We start from the raw sequence: 23,056 nt of genomic DNA, 5'->3' as shown, positions 1-23,056 counted from the left end.
CCTTCATACCATAAAAATTGATCCAGTTCTAAATATGAAGATGCAATACATACCTTTTGTAACAGTGGTACACCATGTAGAGCAAAATATTGCTCCATTTGAAGTATCCAATTTACCGGATACTTGCCATCAAACTTCCTCATCTTTCTTTTTCTTGATTTTAGGAGCTCGATCTTGAAACGACTGTAACTCTGTACTTTCAGATCTTTAAGTTTTGAAATTGTGATATATAGTAGCCCTCTGCATCCTCTTTCCAATTCCACTAGTCTGATCCAAATTGGATTCTCCAAGAAAGAGTTATGCACAATCTCCCAAGATGACCTAATTATAGACCTTTCCAGAAGAGCGAACTTGTATGAAGTGCCACGTGTCATTGTTTCGACCTTTGGCTCTGAAAAATATATACAAGAAACTATAGTCCATCCTCTTTCAATACCTTCTTATGAAATTTCAATCCAATGCTCAGAGAGAAAGTTATGACGATTTTCCCCAGGTCACCTGTTTGGAATGTAATTCAGGAGTCTACAAAAAGACCAACTTCCCCAGATCATATATCTGTAAATATAGCACGAAAATCTGTAAAATTCGGACCCGCGATTCAACACGCTGTCTTCTCAAATGGGTTTTTTTTTTAGCTTCTAAAACATCGCAGAAAAAAAGTTATAGCGAAAATTCCATGATGACCTGTTTGGAATAGTGAAACCCTAAAATCCAAAGCTTTGATACCAAATGTTATGAAACCAGCTCAAGAAAAAGATAGAAAAGAGAGATCAGCGCCTTAGAATTCAGCCTCTTAGAGGGGACAACCTCCTTTACATTACATAAATGAACAATTCTTGGATGATACAAATGAAAAGACCTCCTTTCTATATATAGGAGTCTAAGGGGTCATAACATAATCAGAGTCGACATAACAATAATAATGTAAGGGCACAATAATAACAATAGTGGGCTTCTATGTGGCACAATAGTAACAATATGGGCACTACATGGGTACATCAATATAATAAGTGGGTTGTAATAATAACAATAAGGGGTTACACTAGTAGTATAGGGGCCTAACATAATATATCCCTGGTCACACCTGGTCAAAACTACCTTATTTTCAAGTACAACTGATGCCTAATGAACTTGGGTTGGTCATATATGTTAGAGTCAAAATTGATCCTCCTACTATGCCCAAGAATTTCAGTATTTCTGCTCTATAAGCCAATTTTTTTTTGCCTCAGATCATTGTCTTAGATTCATCTCTTAATTTGCCTTAGATTCATCTTATGCTTTGCCCTAGATATGCCCTATTCTTTACCTTAGATGCACCCTTTTCTTGATGCCTCAGGTGATTTGAATTGCTTGCTTATGGAGGAGGATGGAAATTTTATATAGTCTTCTAGTGAATCGAATTGGTGTGACCATAGGGGCAGACTGATCTGACTTCTTCGAGGGTCGACTTTATGTTTTGAAGCCAAAAATTTAATATTAGAAATTCAAAGTTTCCCATCTTTTGAAGCCGACATGAAGAGCATGTTTTACATTGTTCATTACACATATTTTCAAGGGATAAAATAAAAATTACATGAACAACATGTCTTACATGATTAAAGGGCCAAAATATTGACTATGAAGACTCAACATAGCTACAAAATTCAACACTTCTATCAGTCCCCGACTTATCAAGTGAGTTCATACTGGATTTCATCTTCCGAGCTTCTACTAGTCCCCACTTTTGTGGAAGTCTATATAAACTCACACTCCAACATTGTGGGCCCTTATATTGGTTCTCGACCTACTGGGCTTATCTATACTATATTGGGCTTATACCAGTCCCTACTTCTTGGGGAAGCCTATACCAACTTGCACTCCAATGATGTTGTACCTTCTACTAGTCATCATCCTACCAAGCTAGTCCATACTGACCTACACTCCATGCATACTAGATTGGCCTCATGTCAGTCCCCGATCTATAGGGATATTCCATACCATTCCTGGCTCTAATATAACATATCAAAACTTTGACTAGGTTGGAAACTTTCTTGATTTGTCTCACTTCAAATGTGCATTTCTTCTCATTCCTTGGAATTTAGAAGAAGTTTTATATAACATTGGAAAGGTCTCAAAAAAATCTATTTATCCACACATTTTCATTCTCATTTGGACCGGGGAACTAGAGAAGAATGGCCTTCAAAGATAGGTTACCCAAATTGAAACATCATCCTTGACATCAAACTAGATAATTTTAATGACAACATGATCTACATCATCCCTCTTGACTTTGACATCAAGGACAATGCACACTAAACAATCTAATAATACACTCGAGGATCTTCCTTTTCACATTGATGGAAACAACACTAGACATTGCTCGTTATTGATGGCTTTGGGATCAACTCCCCCTATTAGTCTATTAATTCTTCCTTTAGCTTTGAAGTCTAGTCATGAGTTCTAATGTATGCTCCTTCTTCACCTTTAACATCAATGGAAAATCGTTCTGGCTAAAGCTACATTGTATGCTCAATATCCCCCATGAAGTAGAGATCATATCAATTGATTAAGCTGAACCAAAGCCAAATATGTAACAATTGTTCTTGGTACCTATTACTACATGTTATATAAGCATTTTTTCAAAGTTTTATCCATTGTACCAATGTACAAATGCAACAACACATCAATGGCCATTCTGAAAACCAAACCCTCTCCTTGAGTCTATATAATAGGACAAATGAAACTAATGGCTGTTGAAGACAAATAGTTGAAGTCAATTATACAAAATGAAATAAGACTAAACATGTAAGATTTGTAAAATTTCCATTTTATCATTCTTCTTTTGCATCAAATCCCCTTAAACATATGCTACTGCTATTGATCATGTATTTATGTTCTTGTAGCTCCACCCAAGTGCACTCTATCTTCTTCTATTTGACATCCTAGCTTATAGATACCTATTCTAGTAGCTACAATAACCATAAACGTTTCGTGACAAGAGGCAAGTTTAGGGTCCCCTCATCCAAAAAACTAAGGCAACTATTTGAACTAAAGCCTAAGACCCGTTTTTACCCTTGAACTACAATACATGAGGAGGTTATTGACGGGCCTCCAAATTAGACATAAATTAAGGCCCACCTAACCTTTCTTAGGCACATGAAGGCTATATTAAACCTTTCCTTCTACAATTAACGATGTTTTTTAGCTTTAATATGTTCATTAGGAAGGTTTATGGATAATTGCATATTTGTGCCTAATATTATTTATTTTTGTAGAATATTGTGAGAATATTGGGCAAATTATGGAGATTTGGAGGAGGGGATCATTTAGGGACTTGCTTCCTACTACAGGAGGATTAATATTGGATAATAAATCATCAAGATATTATGAAATTATTGCATAGATTCTGGAGGTTCAATGATTGAGAAAATCTAGTAATGTGTTCCCTGTCATTTAATGAAGATTCCTAGTGTTGGGAACCAGATCCACTATTTGAGGGATTTTGTTGGGGAAAGTTTTCTCCTTTCATGGGGAATTATTCCTAATCATTTTTTATAAGTACCAAGTCTAATTTTCCTCTAGGGGTTGATTTTTATTAGTCTTCTTGTGGAGAGAACTAGTATTTTTGCAGCTCCACTTTCATTTCTTGCAAGGATGTAATTGTATTGATGGAAATAATGAAGATTGGTGACATGTTAAGCTTCTAAATCTTGCTATCCTTCATAGGAATCTAAGTTTCCATGGGCTTGGCCATCCCAGGAGACTAAAAGCCCTTTTGTATCATTTACTTTTCTTCCTTTCACTTCTTATTCACATGCTGCATCTCTTGTTATGAACTTTTTCTATTTCTGCATTTAGAATTGATATTTTCTTGTTGTAGGATTGGGTTAAATGGTTGAAGTAAGTTATTTTTCAAGATCAAAAGAATGATTTAATCCTTTGAACAAATTTTTAAGGTCATAATAATCATTGAACTACATGGAATAGTTTTCTTATTCCCAAATCTAAATTTCTAGAAGTCCCTTGTGGCAAATAGTAGTAAATTTCTGCTATTTTTTAGAACATACTAATGAGATTCAATCGAGTTGATTCCACTTGAATTAGATCACAAACAAAATTACATTTATTAACAAAATTTACCCCATTGAATTCTCACTTGATTAGGTTAGGTATTTGATAGATTAACTAGCTCACGAGTTCTCAAATTTCTAGATTTCAAAGTAGTAATTTTCTGCTATTTTTTAGCATTTGTTAACAAGGGTATTTTTGAGTGATTCCACTTGGAGTGGAGACCTAAGACATCCTAGTAAATAAAAAAATTTGGATTTGATTTTCTTGGTAATTCGGTGAATTATATTTTCTTGTAGTAAACCTGTTTCCAATAGCAGATTCCTTTAGTACTCTTCTAGCATGTATATATTTGCCCATATTTGATCAAAAAGGTTTTTTTTTTGTCCCTTAGGGTTGAATCATGACCCCTAGGCTCTAAATCAATGGTTGAGGAGTAATAGACACCACTTAATACTTTCTTTTTACCCATGCAAAACATCTCAGTGAATTGGGTTAATAGACAAATTTATGAATTGGATAATACAATAATGATTTTCTTGATTGCCACATCTAGTGAACTCTACCAATGGATCTAAACTCTTTGAAATGTAATGATTTATATTTAGTTAATGATATTTACTTTATGCAATTATAATATTTTTTCCTTCCTTGTATTTTCTTTCTTGCAATAGGTTAACATTTCCATTTCGAGCATTTCCATTTCTGCAACTAGTTAGGATTTGATTTCATTACATGCACTCCATTACATCATGACAACAAAGGAAGGACATATTGTATGCTGCACATATAATGACGATACCTATTAATTTTGTACAAACCCCAGGTTGATAATTAATGTTGGTAACCTTGGGAGTTGCAGCGTTCGTGTTGCAATACTGAGGCTCATCACTTTTTGGTGCCGTTGCTAGGGAGATGTCAAAGTATGCATTGTTTTCTTCCCTAGTTTATTCATTTCTTTTTACTTTATGAAAAAACAAAAAAATCCATTAGGAATATTTCATTCCAAGAATATAAAATTGCATTGCATTAGCATTCTTATTCAAAAAAAAAAAAAATCTCCAACACCAACCCCCCCATTTCATCACGTGGTGCAGTAATAGACACATCACCATTCATTTTTGTAGGTAGGAGAAGAAGAGGTGATAGATAAGGTAGAAGAAATGGATGGAGATGATGATAATGAAGAAGATCCTCTTGGATTTCCCATTCAAGATACCGATGTTAGTGTGCACATGAAGAACATCCCTCCATCTTTTCTTCCAAACTTTCATGGTCTAAGGTCAAAGGACCCAGAAACCTTTCTCTTTGAATTTGAAATTGTTTGTAGATCTTATGGTTGCTTATTAAACACTCAAAACATGAGATTGTTTCCAGCAACATTGAAGGATAGAGCTCTTAAATGGTTCATGAGTTTAGGGACCAATTCAATAAGACCATGGAATGATATGCAAAAGATATTTCTAGAAAATTATAAAGATCATAGTCTTAAAGAAGAAATCTTTAGAATGAATAAAAAAGAAGATGAGAGCCTTGAGGATATAATAGAGAGGTTCATGTATAATTTTACGAAGGAAAAACTACATCATTTAGGATCTGACACACTAAAAACCCTCTTACTTAGAACAATTAGGGTTGAATGGATTGATCTCCTTGATCTCATGAGTAGAGGTGATGTATACCAATTATCATTTTAAGAAATTTGTGAAACATACAAACACATATCAAGAGGAAGGGAAAGAGTAAGTCAATCAACATCAAGATCGGTAAGTCAAGCTAAACTTAGAAATTTGCTTGATAACTTTAAAGCATAAATTCTTAGTAATCTAACAGGACAAGTAGAAATGTTAAGAATACAAAATGAGAAAAACTAAGATGTTTGTATATGTGTTGTCCATGCAGAATCACATGATGTTAAATATTGCCCCTCATTACCAAGGTTGAACTAAGTTTACCAAGAGGATAATGGAGCAAGTCAATTGCCAATGCAACTATGTTATGTAACTTCAAGAGGAGCATGGCATCCTATTTAACCTGATATGATGCAAGAGCCTAATTCACAATTTCAAGCTTATGCACATCCATCTCAAAGTAATTGTAACACACCCTTTCCTTGGCAACCTTGGCCATCTCAACCCCAAAACAAATCTTGGAAACAAGGTTGGCAAGGAATTTATGGGAGTCATCCACAATATCCTCAATATTTTCTTCAATATCCTCCATACCCAACTCCATGTTATCCCAACCATCCACCTCGACTAGAACCAAAACCCCAATCACATCTATCTCAAACATCCACTCCCACTCAACTACCTGTACCACCATCCTATAACCCACACAAGGAAGTAGCTCAACCCCCTTACAATGTTGAGGTACAACACTTCCAAATATATCCTCTTGATATCAATGGTATTCATCTTAGCTCAGGAAGAATATTGCAAAAAGGAGATTCACTTGATGTCATTGAAGGACAACATGCAGAAAAAGAAGATTCAAATGAGAAGACCAAAGAATCATGGGATTCACTTGATGAAGAGAAGAAATCAAAAACAAAGATTAAGAAAGTTCCCTGATGTTGACCATTAGATCCTCTATGTGTTCAAGAGAATAATAAACAAAAAAAAGAAGATCTAAATTTCATGGAAGAAGAAGACATCCAAGATGATCCAAATCAGCAAGTGGACCAAGGGCATCAAAACTATATTGAAATATGGTTCTAGACAATCAATAAGTTGAAATCACACACTCTTCTTCAACAATTATTGATCTCATCTCAGTCAAAGAAGTTGATCTCTCATATTTAGGTACATGTCAAAGAATAAATTTCAAGCCTAAACATCAATTTATCTGTCATCTTGATGTGCACTTGGCTTCATTAGAAGTATTCCTACACTTGAAAATGATTTTGTTTTTTCAAGTAAAGTAGGATAGGAAAAGAAATAAAAAATAAAAAATAAGAGAAAAAATAAAATCTTAGATGAAAAACTCCTTTGAGGTGCGTGAGATTGGCTCATTGATTGAAAACCTCCATGAGGTGGTCAATGGGTTGAAAAAAAGGAAAAAGAGAAAAAAGAAAAGATCCTAGGTGAAACCCTCCTTTGAGGTGCCTAGGGAGACCTACTAGTTGAAAACCTCATTGAGGCAACTAGTAAGCCTAGAAGAAAAAAATATAGAAAACGTTTTCTCCATGTATCTCTCTCTTATGAATGCAGGTGTTCTCCAACCTCTGCAAGCAACAAAGCCAAGTTAGCCACCAAAAGAAAAGTTGATCAAAATCCTAGTCAAAGGAAGTCAAACTTGGACTTTCTCCTCCTTTGCTAAGATTCTCCAGAAGGACCAAGGTCATGCCAATCCATCATCCTCATCTATTTCCACCACCCACTCATCATTCCCAAGCTTTTACCACTCATTTTCCTTACTGTCCTAAAATCCTACAAAAAGAATTTGTTTTTCTATAGGAAGTAAAAGTATACAGAGAAAAAAAATATTTTTGTCATATCTTGAAAACCGTTCATCCATTTGCCAATTTGTTTTAGGGGGAGATGCATATGGATGATAGTAACATGCTCAAGCAATTTCAGTAAATTCTGGTGCACACTTTTCAAGAAATTGACCTCCATCACCTACAACCATTTTAAATTTTTCTTAATATTCATGCATCCATTTGCTGATCTGTTTCATGGGGAGATGCATATGGATGATAGTAACATGCCCAATAAATTTGTGCAAATTCTAGTGCACACTTTTCGAGAAATTGACCTCCATCACCTATAACCTTTTTTTATCTTTTTTGAGATTCATGCATCCATTGGCCAATATTTTTTATGGGGAGGTGCATAAGGATGATGGAAACATGCTCATAAAAGTTGAGGTCAATATAGTACACCATTTCAGAGATATGGGCAAAACAAGTCTGCTACAAGTTTTCTACAGGATGTTGCTAGATGATTCCCTGTACTGCTACAGGATGTCCTGAACTACTATAGGAAGTTAGTTGAGGGGTTTTGGAGGAAAAGAATGGTGAGATGAAGTGTTGGAAGGGTGTATGACAATTGTGAAAAGTTTGGGGAAGGTGAACATCATCCATGGCCAAGCCACCCACTCTAAGAAGGTTAGATTTGATTAAGGCAACTTGCTCATGGTAATTGGAAGACATAGGTTTAGAATGTGGGTTGGCATCCATCAAATCCAACAATAGTAGATTGAACACCAAAAAGAGGCCTGCACACAAAAAAAATTACATCCGTTAGAAAAAGCATAATGCTATGAAGACCTAGGCATCAAAAAACAAAGGAAGTTAACACCACTAAAATCATGATGTTATGAAGCTCAAAAACAACAAAACCTAGGAGACCTGCAAATTCAAGGCTATCAACAATAGGACATCCAACAGATTATCATATGCAACTTCAAGATCATTAGCAACAACTTCAGGACTACCAAAGGAAACTTCAACATTCATACCAACAACCTCAATATCACATGCAAAAACACATCAAGGGTAAGGCTCAGGTATGAAATCCTTTAAACATTTCTTATGAAATTATTTTAGCTTGAAAAACATTGCAAGTGTATGAAGGAAAAGGTTTTTATAGCCAAGATTAGTAGTAGAGCAACCTTGGCCTTATCTAGCAATTAACTTCACTTTTCCACCAAGACACCCACACATGGGGGAGAGGACAAGACAAAAGTGAAAAGGACTTGAGAAAGTTGTATGTAATCATTTAGTTGTGATTGAAGACAAAGAGTGTGAAGGGGTAGGTGAGGGCCAACCCAGTTAACTCAAAGCACTTTGAGTTTATTTTGCATGCAAAAAAAAATAGAGAAAAGTTGAAAAAAGAGAAAAAAAAATAATGGAAAAAAATGAAAAAAATAAGGAAGGAAAAAAAATAAAAAAGAAAAATAAAAGAAATAAAAGGTGGACCCACCACCTCTTGGCATGCAAAATTTTATTTTCTATAAGATTCAGGTTGTGTGCAACTCATTACAATTGAAGAACCACCTAAGGGAAAGAAGAAGCCTCAACCTACAGTAGGGCTTCCTTGGGAAACTGATATAGAAAAATGTAGTAGCAAGAAGAGCAACAGAAAGAGTATCAAATAGACCAAAACACAAAGCATGAAACATGTCAGCATACATAAAGAACAACAAGGTGAGCGGGATGAATAGGTTGCTGAAAGGATGAGCAACAGTTTCAGCACAGGGGCATGATGAGCCTCCAAATTAGACATAAATTAAGGCCCATCTAACCTTTATTAGGAACATGAAGGCTATATTGAACCTCTACTTCTACACTTAATAATGTTTTTCAGCTTTAATATGTTCATTAGGAAGGTTTATGGATAGTTGCATATTTGTGCCTAATATTATTTATTTTTGTAGAATATTGTGAGAATATTGGGCATATTATGGAGATTTGGAGTAGGAGCTAATTTAGGGACCTTCTTCCTACTACAGGAGGATCAATATTGTATAATAAATCAACAAGATATTATGAAATTAATGTACAAATTCTGGAGCTCCAATTATTGAGAAAATCTAGGAATGTGTTCCCTATCATTTAATGTAGATTCCTAGTGTTGGGAACCAGATCCACTATTTGAGGGATTTTAGAGGGGAAATCTTCCTCGTTTCATGGAGAATGCTTCCTAATAAGTTTTTATTAGTACCAAGTCTAATTTTCCTATAGGGGTTGATTTTTATTAGTCTTCTTGTGGAGAGAACTCGTATTTTTGCAGCTCCACTTTCATTTCTTGCAGGGATGTAATTGTATTGATGGAAATAATGAAGATTGGTGCCATGTTAAATTTCTAAATATTGGTCTCCTTCATAGGACTCTGAGTTTCCTTGGGCTTGGCCATCCCAGGAGCCTCAGATCCCTTTTGTATCATTTACTTTTCTTCCTTTCACTTCTTATTCACATGCATCTCTTGTTCTTGTCTTTTTTTATTTCTGCATTTAGTATTGATGATTTCTTATTGTAGGATTGGGTTAAATGGTTGAAGTAAGTTATTTTTCTGGATCAAAAGCATGATTTCATAATTTGAAAAAAATTGGAAGGTCATAGTAGTCATTTAGCTACTTGGATTAGTTTTCTTATTCCCAAATCAAAATTTCTAGAAGTTCCTTGTGGCAAATAGTAGTAAATTTTTGCTATATTTTAGAACATTCTAACAAAATTGAATCAAGTTGATTCCAATTGCATTAAATAAAAAAAATTCCAGTTAATAACAAAATTCACTCCATTTTATTCGCACTTGATTAGGTTAGACATTTGATAGATTAACTAGCTCACTAGTTCTCGAATTTCTAGATTTTAGTCTAGTAATTTTTTTCTATTTTTTAGCATGTGTTAATAGAGGTTATTTTGAGTGATTCCACTAGGAATGGAGACCCAAGACATCTTAGTCAATAAGTTTTTTTGTCCCATCCAATTTGGATTTGATTTTCTTGGTCATTCGGTGAATTATATCTTCCTATAGGACACTTGTTTCCTGTAGCAGATTCCTATAGCACTCTTCCAACATGTATATACTTGCCCATATTTTCTCAAAAAGGTTGGTTTTTGTCCCTTAGGGTTGAATCATGACCCATATGCTCTAAATAAATGGTTGAAGAGGAATAAACACCACTTAGGACTTGCCTTTTTACCCATGCAAAACATCTCAGTGAATTGGGTTAATGGACAAATTTATGAATTGGATAATACAATAATGATTTTCTTGATTGCCACATCCAATGAAATTTGTTAATGGATATAAAATATTTGAAATGTAATGATTGATATTTAGTTAATTATATTTACTTTATGCAATTAGAATAGTTTTTCCTTCCTTGTATTTTCTTTCTTGCAATAGGTTAAGGTTTCAATTTCGAGCATTTCCATTTCTGAACCTAGTTAGGATTTGATTGCATTACATGTACTTCATTACATCATGACAAAAAAGGAAGGACACATTGTATGTTTCACATATAGTGCTGATACCTCTTAAGTTTTTATGTACCTCGGGTTGATAATTAAAGTTGGTATCCTTGGGACTTGCAACATTCTTGTTGCAATACTGAGGCTCATTAGTTATAACTTAGAAAATTCATAAAATTTGATTAAGGGCATATTGCAAATTAGTATCATACCAATGAAACCATGATCCAAATTTCTAAGTTATATCGTAAATCTCTTTGTGATGTGTTTTTTGTCAAAAGTTCCCAAGCGACACAGAAGGCTACCACATCCCTGGGCGTAAAGGTTGTTGAACACAACTAATTGACTTCCCATCACATAATTGCAATACATGCCCCACTATATTTCATTTTCACCATGATGTATTGTTTCAAGTCTTCCTTGGATACTTGCATTGTGTTGATTGGTAACACATCTTTGTCACCAGGTTTGCACTATGCTTCCTAAAGATGTAACTCATTCTTTGCCATGCCACATTTTAGGTCAGATTTTTGTTAGTAGATTGTAAGTATTACGCTAAAATTTTGGCACGACCATTCATTTATCCAACCCTGTGCCTTCTAACTTATATATATATATGGTGGAACCCTTATTTCTTTGACATAGTCATTTTCTCATTCCCCTTTGCCATCATGCTATGTTTTCACATGACATTGCTGCATTACTACTTTGCATAACCCTTAGAATATTCATTCATTACACATAAAAATTTGATATATGAAGTGTTTCCCCCTATTTTCGCAACCTTAACCCTATCCTTATCACCAAGCATGCATACTTTATTCCGTCACATATCTGTTGAGAAGTCAACATTTTAGCATTACACTATGACACAATCCCTTTGCATAGAATACGATGAATTTATCTGATGCATCACATCATATACATAGTTGTATCATGATCCATCCTCGCAAGGGTTCATTACCAGGTTGTGTTGCAAGAGAAATATTTATAGTGTGAATACATTGATTTGTATCATGGTGCAATCTTATTTGATAGCATAATTTTTTCCCTACGCAATAGAGCATCTCTTAGGTTTAGACTACATTTCCATTTTGCACTGTGCCCCAATTTAACTTTAGCTTTCTAAGTTACATATTCTAATGGATATCTTTAATCATCTAGTCTAAATTGATATCCAATATTTCAACATATCATTGTCTAAAGATATGGATCCTCCCAAGAGAATAATGTTTCCATTATGATACTAGTGTTGTCCTTGATGGCAACTCACTCACAATGTAACAAGTCTATTTAGAGGTAACAAGGCATTGGTACAGAAGTACAAGAAGATGGAACTAAAGTCTACTAATCATAATGAAGAAGTTGGAGGTAAATAATGGTGTAAATAAGTTTAAGATGTATACACAGGTCCAATTAGTCAAAATAACGTATACACGCTAGTTCATAGAACAAAAAGAGTGTATACGTATACATGCACTTTCACAAGAAGAAAAGCGCGTATATGTTGGAGAATCAAGGAAATTCAAGAGGAGACAATACCAGGGGTCAATACCATGGTATTAGCCCACAATATTGAGCAGAGTAACAACTATTTGATCCCGTCCAAGAATACCATGGGTCCTAAGTGGTTTTGGTCCAAGGTATTGAGAAAAGCCTAAAACTATAGATAGAGGAGAAGATCATAAGGCCATAGTGTGCAAGTGAAAGGGTTTCTAAGGAATAGTTATTTCTAAAGTATATTTTATGTTGTAGGGGATTTGTTTGTGATTTGATTTGAAATATTTTGTGCACCTTGAATTCAATGTTGGATCAGGATCATGAGACCTGAAATGAATTATCATTGAATGATCTAATATTGGTTGGGCTAGATCTGATTTTGTATACCTATTCTATTCTTTAAATATCATGATCTAGGTTTGTGTGAAGTTTGGAATAGTAGCGAAGTTATAAGTAAGTATTTGCAGATATATACACTAGTTCGTCTCGGTAAAAGTGCATGTACACGCAGGTTCTACTCTTCCAAGTAGTGTATACAAAAGAAAATCCTATTCTTCAAATCTAACTGATCTATCTAATCAGTTCTATTGTTTTACTGTTGTCTGTCAATGAAGTCTTCTTAGATCTGAATGTAAAACTAAATGCATAAGGAGTTTGGTATCTGATTGGTTGATTGTGTAAGTGAGAAGGGTAATCTCTGCTACTACCTGTGTAAAGCTCTGTAGATTGACAGTAAATGGTCAGTATATTGTTGGTTGATATAGACTTGATTTAGAAGTTTTATGTTTCAGTAGTTTTGAAGGTATACATAGGTTTGATTAAAGGAAGTAGAGTATACACACATGTTGGGTTCAGTAAAGTAGCATATACATTCCGATGCATGATTTTTGAGGTTGCAGCTGGTTCTAAATGATGATGCAGGTTTCTAGGTTCAACACAGTGTTCTGGTGACAGTGATATGACTGTTCAAATTAACTGATTATTTGGTTGATGCAATTTTGAAAGTTCTGATGGGTCCAGTATGAAAATTTGATGAAACAAGGCCTTCATATGTATTGTTGTGTGCCAGGAGCATCCAGTCTGAATATTTATGAAACATGGTCTCTGGAAGAAGAGATAAGGCTGTAGCCTTCTATAGACTGGTGCCTACGTACTAGTAAATACATTGGCTAGTACAAGAGCTAGGGGGTTGTAGATCCCTTCCAGTAGAAGCTAGAAAATGAGAGAAGATTGTAGCCTTCTACGGTGGGTGCCTGCATATTGGTATGAGTCTGCAAAAGTACAAGATTGTAAACATATTTTCCTATTATTAAAAGAAGACAAAGATGACAACAGCAGGTGGTTTTTTTGCCATATTGGGTTTCCACCTTAAATATTGGTGTTAATGTGTTTCTTATGTGTGATTGTTTATTATGGTTTTACTGCACTGTTTAACAAGTTACTGATGCATTGATTAAAGATCAACACATGATAAACTAATTAAATCATAAGTTCTCTGGGTATATGCTGGTTTCTCTAATAACAGTAGCATGTACACCTTAGTTCAATTCATAGAAGTAGCGTATATAAATATGTTTGGGAAATGAAAAATTATTGAACTGATAATACTGATTCACCCCTTGTCTTAGTATCATTTCCAACAATTAGTATCAGAGCAGGTCCTTCAGAAGAAGCTTGATCGCTTGAAGGAAGATCTTTCAAGATGAATAATCACGAAGGCATGGGATCCATCAGACCACCAATCTTCAATGGGAGAAACTTGGTATATTGGAAAATAAGAAATAGAGCCTATCTTCAATTGCTTGGAGACGATGTTTGGGAAATTGTGGAAGGAGGATATCAATTTCCAGTAGCAATACCTAAAGACTCTGTAGGTAAGAAGTTATACAAGACCAATGCCAAATATGTCAATACATTATTGGGAAGTCTGTCAGAATCAAAATTTGTCAAAGTCATGCAGCTCAAGGCAACCAAACAGATATGAGACAAAATAATTCAGAGCTACGAAGGAGACTCTCAGGTAAAACATGCTAAGCCTCTCAGAATTCAGTATGAAACTCTTAAGATGCATAGTGATGAGAGTGTTGCTAGTTACTTTTTATGTATAGATGATATTGTTAACTGTATGAAGAATCTGGGTGAAGAGATAAAGGAAGCTACCTTAGTTGAGAAAATTTTGAGATCTTTGTCTTCTAAATTTGAGTCAAAAGTGTCTGCCATAGAAGAAAAATAGGATCTTCAAACTATTATTGTGACTCAACTCCATGGAATCCTAACTGCCTTTGAAATGAGGAAAGGAGGTCCATCAGATATGAGAGAAGCTGCTTTTAAAGCTTCAACAAAGGGAAAAGAAAAGGAAGAGAACAATGAACTAGGATACATTTCAGAAGAAGAAGACGAGGTAAATTTTGTTAAGAATCTTGAACGGGGTTCCAAAATATTTAGATGTAACTTACCATTCAAATCCCTTGCTTGTGGTAGAGTGGGCCATTATGCTACCAAATTTCCTCATAAAGATAAGGGAAAGGAATATGCAAAAGGCAATAGAAAACAGGTTGTCAATAGAAGGAGTTACTATATGCATGAAGATAGTGATGGTTTATCTAATAGTGATGAAGATGAAACTGAACAAGATTATAGACTACTCATGGCTTATGATGATGATGATTTTTGGATGCCTTAGAAGAGGAAGACTTGAAGAAATAAAAAAACTCAAAATCTTCTTAGAAGAAAAGAATATGATCATAGATACATTGACACACCAACTCACTGAAAGAGAAAAACACAATGAAAATCTAGAATGTGAAATTGTGGGCCTAAGAAAAGAACCTGAGAAGGCAAAATCTGTTAATCTTAGATTTGCTAAAGGATCTAAAAATTTAAATGAAATCATCAAAGTTCAACATTCTCTTGAGATAAAGACAGGTCTTGGATATACTGAAGAATCATCTCAATCATAGAAGCTGTCAGCCTCCAACAGAAGCTATCTTGATACAGCAAATACCAGTGAACAGTATGTCAATCGTCAGAAAAGGCCTAAAATTACTCATAAGGTAAATCATACTCAATTTAATCCAAGGATGAATATCAATAGAAGCTTCAACCAACAGGTAAACAATGCCAAAAGATTCTATGATCACAAAAACTTCTTTAATGGGCAATGTTTTTCACGTCATAACTTTGAGCATAAGGCTGCTCAATGTGTTGCTTACAAAACCATCATGACTAGAGAAGCACGAAATCAAAGGAGTGTAATAGGAATCAAGAAAAGTTCCTATAATAACCTTTATCCTCTTGAAAATGAAATAGAATGTTCCATTTGTAACAACTTTAGTCACGAAGAATCTGAATGCAGGGGAAAATTTCGGCCAACACTTCAAAAGGAGCAAACATCATTAAATCCCAAGATATGGAGGAAGAAGGAATCTCAATCAGAAAGATGCGACATATCTCTATATGTAGAAGGACAAGAAAATTAGTGGTACATTGACAGCGGATGGTCCAAACACATGAGAGGTGATCAAGGGAAACTTCATTAATATAATTCTTTAGAAAAGGAAAGAAATGTCTTATTTGGAAATGACACTCCATCTGTCATTAAAGGTAAAGGTTTTGTTTTCTTGAAAGAAAAGGTTAAAGCTGGAAATGTCATGTATGTAGATGGTTTAAAGCATAATCTATTGAGTGTCAGTCAAATGTGTGATCAAGGAAATAAAGTTGTGTTTCGATCAAACAGATGTGTGGTTCGTGAACTTGACACAGGAAAGACCATCATCATAGGTACAAGAACTCCAAACAACTTATACACACTCAAAAGAGGACAACAACAATGCTATCTAAGCAAAATAGATGAAAACTGGCTATGGCATAGAAGATTGGGACATCTAAGCTTTTCTCAAATAAGAATAGCATGCAGGCTCAAGGCAGTTCATAATCTTCCAGGTATCAGCATCCCAGAAAATACCATATGCAAACCATGTCAAATCAATAAGCAAACAAGAGTTCACTTCAGTCAAAAGGAAGGATCAACAAGTAAGCCTCTTAAACTCATCCATATTGATTTATGTGGGCCAACAAGGAAAAAATCACCTTGTGGAGAAGAACACTTTATTTTATTTATTGATGATTTTTCCAAGATGTGTTGGATAGGTCTACTAAAGCATAAAGATGAAGCATTTGAAAAGTTTAAAGCCTTCAAAGCTTTAGTTGAAAATGAATCAGATCGAAAAATGAAATTTCTCAGAACTGATCAAGGGGGAGAATTCATATCAGATGAATTCTTTGACTTCTGTGAACAACATGGAATAAAAAGGGAATTCTTTGTCACAAGAACTCCTTTGCAAAATTGCGTGGTGGAAAGAATGAATAGAACAGTTCAACAGATGGCTCAAGCTATGCTTGATGAATCTGGAACTCCTCCAACCTTTTGGGGTGAAGTTGCATTTGCTGTCATGACTATTCTAAACAAAGCAAATGTTCGAGTAAATAGAAATCAAACTCCATATGAAATTTGGTATGGTAAGCCTCCTACTGTAAAACAATTTAGAGAATTTGGAAGCAAATGTTTCATCAAAAGGACTGATGAAAAAATTGGTAAGTTTGAACCCAGAGCAGACGAAAGAATTCTTCTTGGTTATTCATCCATAAGTAAAGGATACAAATGTTATAATAAAAGACTTCAGAAAATTGTTGAAAGCATTGATGTTGTAATTGATGAAGCATGCAAAAATCCAGAACAAATGAAATCAACAGAGGAATATGACAATGAGGAAGATGGGGAATGCTTTCCTGCATCAAATCAAAATGATATAGAAGAAGAAACCAATGAAGCACCAGAAGAAGATACAACAGACAAGGAAAAGACTCCATCCAGGTATGTTCAGAAGAATCATCCAGAATCTCAAATTCTAGGAGAAAAAGGGTCTGGAGTATAGATAAGAAGAACTCTTACAGGGACCTCAAGTTATCTAGCATTACTATCCTCCATAGAACCTCAGAATGTAAATGAAGCCTGCAAAGATGAATGTTGGGTCAAGGCCATGGATGAAGAACTTGACCAAATTGAAAAGAATGATACTTGGGAGTTAGTTCCTAGACCTCATGATAAAAATGTTATAGGAACAAAATGGATATTTAAGAATAAGCTGAATGAAAATGGAGAAGTTATTAGAAACAAGGCAAGACTTGTTTGTAAAGGGTATGCTCAACAAGAAGGTATAGATTTTGAAGAAACTTTTGCACTTGTTTCCAGAATTGAAGCCATAAGGATGTTTCTTGCCGTTTCTAGTTTTCGAAAATTCAAAGCATATCAAATGGATGTAAAATCTGTCTTTCTTAATGGATATTTGGAAGAGGAAGTCTATATTGAAAAACCAGAAGGATTCATTCTTGGAAATTATGTAAAACTCGTATGCAAGCTCAAAAAGGTTCTCTATGGTCTGAAATAGGCTCCAAGGGCTTGGTATTACCGCCTTGACAAATATCTACAACAACAAGGTTTCACAAAAGGTTTTGTAGATAGCAATTTATACACAAAGATTTAAAATGATAAACTACTAATTATTGTTGTTTATGTTGATGATTTTTGGTAGCAATGAAGAATCCATGAGTCACAATTTTTCTTCAGTAATGCAGCAAGAATTTGAAATGTCCTTACTTGGTGAACTTACTTATTTTCTTGGTCTACAATTACAACAAACAAAATATGGTATCTTTTTTTTCACAAACCAAATATCTCAAGTAGATCTTAAAGAAGTATAGAATGGAAGATTCTAAACCAGTATGTACTCCAATGGTAGCATGATATAGTCTTAGTTCTAACAATGAATCACCAGCAGTAAACCAACCAACTTACAAATCTATGATTGGAAGTCTGCTTTATCTAACAGGTACTAGACTTGATATCATGCATGCAGTAGGAATTGTTGGAGGGTTCCAAGCAAACCTAAATGAATCACATCTTCAGGTGGTAAAAAGAAATTTTAAATATCTTCAAGGAACTCAAGACTTTAGTCTATGTAAATATACATATCTTACTCTTCATGCTTATACAGATGCAGATTGGGTAGGAAATGTGGATGATTGAAAGAGTACTAGTGGAGGAGCATTCCATATGGATTCACAATTGGTGTCTTGGTTCAACAAGAAACAAAGTTCGATTTCCTTATCTATAGCTAAAGCAGAATATGTGGCTACTGCATATTACTGCACACAACTACTTTGGATGATGCAAACATTGCAAGACATTCTATGTGATAATACAAGTGCCATCAGTATTTCAAAAAATCCTGTCAACTATCACACCAAGACTAAGCACATACCCATTAAGTACCATTTTCTACGAGAATAAGTGCTTGAACAAAAGGTTAAATTGGAGTATGTTCCCTCCAAAGAACATGTTACTGATATATTCACTGAACCACTTCCCAGAGAAACATTTGAATATCTCAAACAAAAGTTGGGAGTAGTTGCTGCATCATCCTGTTGTTAAATCTAGTTTTAATAAGAAGGTTATTTTACGTGGGTTTCATGAAGTATAGTCACGTATACACGCGGGTTTCTATGGCTGAAGGAGAGTATATGTTTTTCTGATGGAAAAATAGTGGGTCACGCTCTGATATGGGTGTTTTTTCTGATATTGATGATTACAGTTTGACGATATGCTTTATTCATTGATTTTTATATGACTGAAAAAGATGCCTTGATGAATGACTTGTTGACAATGCACAGGTAGCACAGGTTCAGGGGGAGAATTAGCCTTCACACACATTTTGCATTGTTGGCATCATGGTTGTTGAGTTCATCTATGGCTTCAGATACTTATATCATTTGTTGCATAAGTCATGTAAAGATCTAGGGTGTGATATGACTTCTTCTGTCATGGTCTATGTTTGAATGAGTCCCCACTTTGCATGGGATGGATGATGTAATAATTGCTATATTTCTATCATGTATAAACAATTGGTATATCCGCACTTGGTTGGGTGGATGAGTCAAATATGGTGTATCCCCACTTGATTGGGTGATTGATATATGTATGAGTCATTGGTCATAGGGAGGTCATAATCACTTAGTTATTTTATAGAGTTGTCACACAGAATGAGTCAATCTTGCGGACAAGATAGACCTTCCTAGAATCTAACGATATCTAGTGACAAGCAAGCCAATCAAAAACTATCTTTCTCTAAATATGCATTTATAAACAAAGGCAAACAAGTGTTTAGGCCTACCTTGGGTCCAATGCAAGTTTGTGGAAGCCTCACTCCTTTGATCCAAATGAGCTCCCTTAGTGCGAATCTGCAAACACAAACAAGCAAAAAAATTAAATAGCACCTGAAAAGCCAATATAATAAAGCATACTTAACATGATGATCAAGGAATTCATGAAACAAATGACATAAGACAATTTGTTGAGAAAAATGAATCTGATTGTACTAATTCAAATCAAAGAAGAACTTTACAACCTATGCCTTGATGTTGTACAAGCTCCTCCCAGGGTCCAAGAAGAAGTCTCCTCTACTTTGACAAGTTTCACTCTCTTCCCAATGAAGCCAAAAAGGTATGTGATCTCTCCTCTCAAGCTTAATGAGGAAGTCTCAATTCCACCAGCATTTACCCTAAAAAATGTTCAGCTTCTAACCTCCCTAGCAACCAACCCAATGCCTTAATTTATAGTGCAATGGAGGGAAGTTACTAGGTCCTCCTTCAAAGGGATAAAGCCCTCCTTCAAAGGGATAGCTCCTCTCATCAAGGAATTAGCTCCTTCTCTTTTGGGATGCATGAACCACCTAAGAGCGACCAATCCATGTCAAAATTCCTTCTAGAATCATCTAGAATTAACCCAAAGTGAGTTTTTTAGAATAAACTTGCACCTTTTTGACTTTCACAAGGGTCTGCACCCACTCCTTTAGGAACAGAGCGGGCAGGTCCGCAGTTTTTGTGAACAGGGGGTGCAGGACCGTAGGCAACAGTGAGAGAAAGTGCGGAACCAGAGCTTTGTTGATTTTCAATGTCTTTCTCTCATTTTCAAAGCTTGACTTGAAGCACTGAGGTCAGAGACTTGCTTAGGAGGACAGTACAAGTGATGATAGACCCATACTGACTGCAAATAGTCATGGTGACGATATTTTTGTGTAACAGAATGCCCCCTAAAGTGCGAATTCTGTAGTAGATGAGGATTTCATTTATCATTTAGGAAGAGTGAATTACTTTATCATTTCGAGGATCATCTTGTGGAGAGCCCGGTCGGAACCTGTAAAAGACATTGAATGCAAAATATATATATGAGATCATATCATCGCTGAGGTAGGCATTCCCATTCTCAGATCAAAACTGACTTAGAAAACTAACCACTGCTTTGATATAGGAATGATCTTGTAATACATCACAAGTATAGACACATGTAGACACAGTATGGATGCAGCCATCTGTTTATGAATAGTCCACAATATAATGAATACAAAATTCCTTGCAGCCTGGATTGCGGAAACTAGATCCAGGGTCTTAATTTCTACTTCCCGAAACAATACGATTCTATCCATGCGAATGAATGTGTTGAAGTAGAACATGGTAGAAACCACTTGATTACCAGTCAATGATGTAAACTGTTAACAAGTGTGAGAGAAACCACCAGTGATGTCAATGGCTCTCAAAGTACCCAATACAATCCATGAGATGTAAATAGATGTGTTGATGTCGAACATGTCACGGAGTCCTTTGATCGAAGGTCAATGATGCAGCCTGTCGTCAAAGGCGAGAAACCTGCCATTGAGGCATGCAGATCCCAAGGTACTAACGATTTCTAGATCATCTTTCTAGATAATGAGCTGAAGTCGATAGAAAGCGATCCATCGCAGGCAAGCCCACAACACGAAATCATAGATCAAGTTGAAGAAATTTAGTTGCAAGGACTGACTCAGGGATGGTCAAGATGGATGACAGATATTTTGTAGATGAATGGCTTATTGGCAGTGACCTCTTGAACACATAACAACACAACAGATGGTTTGGTGACAATTGACCCAAAGTTAATACCCAGAAACCGGCTAAAGACTTTCAATGTGGTTTGATCAACTGTTAGGCAAAGGATTTCCCAACCCAGGTGAATAAAAGTGTCGTGTTCAAGAGTGGTTACAAAGTATGACAAATAGGCTCATTTTTCTCTCTTTTCCCCCACCATTTCTGGCAAGTACCTCTTTATTTTTGACCAGCTTGAGGAGGATAACATTTGCTTGATTATAAGCTCATCCTTCAGATGAGTCCAACTTAGTTTAAATTCGAGCCCTAAGAAGGAGTGGTTCGTTCCTGTTTGTAATTAAACAGGTCCTTTACTGTTAAATTTTAACGAGTCCAGTATAGGAGAAACTCGGCGTTTTTCAATTTTAGAGAGTTTGAAAAAACTTAAGAAGACTCCAGGGTTGACCTTTTTCGTAAATTTGTGTCTCCCAAGCCCGAAAAGTATAAAATAATACTTGCGAGAACCGCTTGATCTTTACGACCAAGGAGTAATTTTCGTAATTAGTGCCCCTAATTCGAAAAAGTAAAAAAGCGATCGACGACACGTTGTTTTATAACCAATATCGAATTTGAAACGACAAAAATCCGGCAATCTTTTCATGTTTTTACGGTCAGAAAAGAGCTGTAAGTGGACCATCTTTTTAGTTCTGTTTTAACGAGTTTAAAAAGAAAAACTCGACGATCTTTTCATGTTTTAGGAGTCAGAAAAGAGCTTAAAGGTGACTCTAAATGTTTTTTCGTCAAAAATGATCGATTTCGCCTGAACAATCCGTTATCCTGAACAAAAATTGCAAACATTACTCATACCTGTTTGAGATGGATAAAAATGCTGCAAAAGTTACCTTTCTAAAGTGAAACATAAACAAATTTACAATTCATTTATTCAAAAAACTTATAAAAAGGGCTTTCGTCAATTCATTTTTACCGTTTAAGATTTGGGTGAGAAAATAATGCTTTTGTTCAGAAACTTCCCGTGAAGATTCCGGAAAATCCATCTGTCGGAATCGAATGCCGTCTCCTCCAGGTAATCCACATCATCCTACTCTTCAAATTCAACCGTTTCAATTTGTGTTTTAGGGTTTTATTTCATTTTTTAGAGGGTTTTTAGGCTAGAAACCCGCGCGCGGGGGCCCGCAGGCATAACACTGGCAGCCCGCGGACCCCGACTTTTTCTCAATGGGGAAAAAGTTAGGGGTCCGCACCTTCCATGAAGGCAAGGTGCGGACCCACGCACTGTCTCTAATAGAGAGGGTGTGGTCCCCGCAGCAAGGGTTTTTAACCCAAAAATTCTCAAAATTGACCCAAACAATTTAATTTCTTGCATTCTAATTTGCCTTTTTGTTGGATGTAGAGTGTACATCATGCTTGATTGGTGAGAACGGGAGCATGAGGACGTAGATCTTGCCACGTTAAATCACCAACCTTTGATTGATGCATTGAAGGCATGCAGCTTCTACAAATTCTGGGCCATACCTGGCATGAGCGCCCAGGCGGACTTCTTGCAGTGGCTGGTAGACAGGTGGAGCATACAGGACCAGTGCTTCTTCATTGGTGGCCACCAGATCGAAATTG

This window comes from Pinus tabuliformis, chromosome Q, assembly GCF_031772625.1.
Source record: "Pinus tabuliformis cultivar Carrire ecotype Pingquan chromosome Q, CPIR1, whole genome shotgun sequence".
Lineage (NCBI taxonomy): Eukaryota > Viridiplantae > Streptophyta > Pinopsida > Pinales > Pinaceae > Pinus > Pinus tabuliformis.
The sequence above is the reverse complement of the archived record's forward strand: the minus strand, read 5'-3'. Positions refer to the sequence as shown.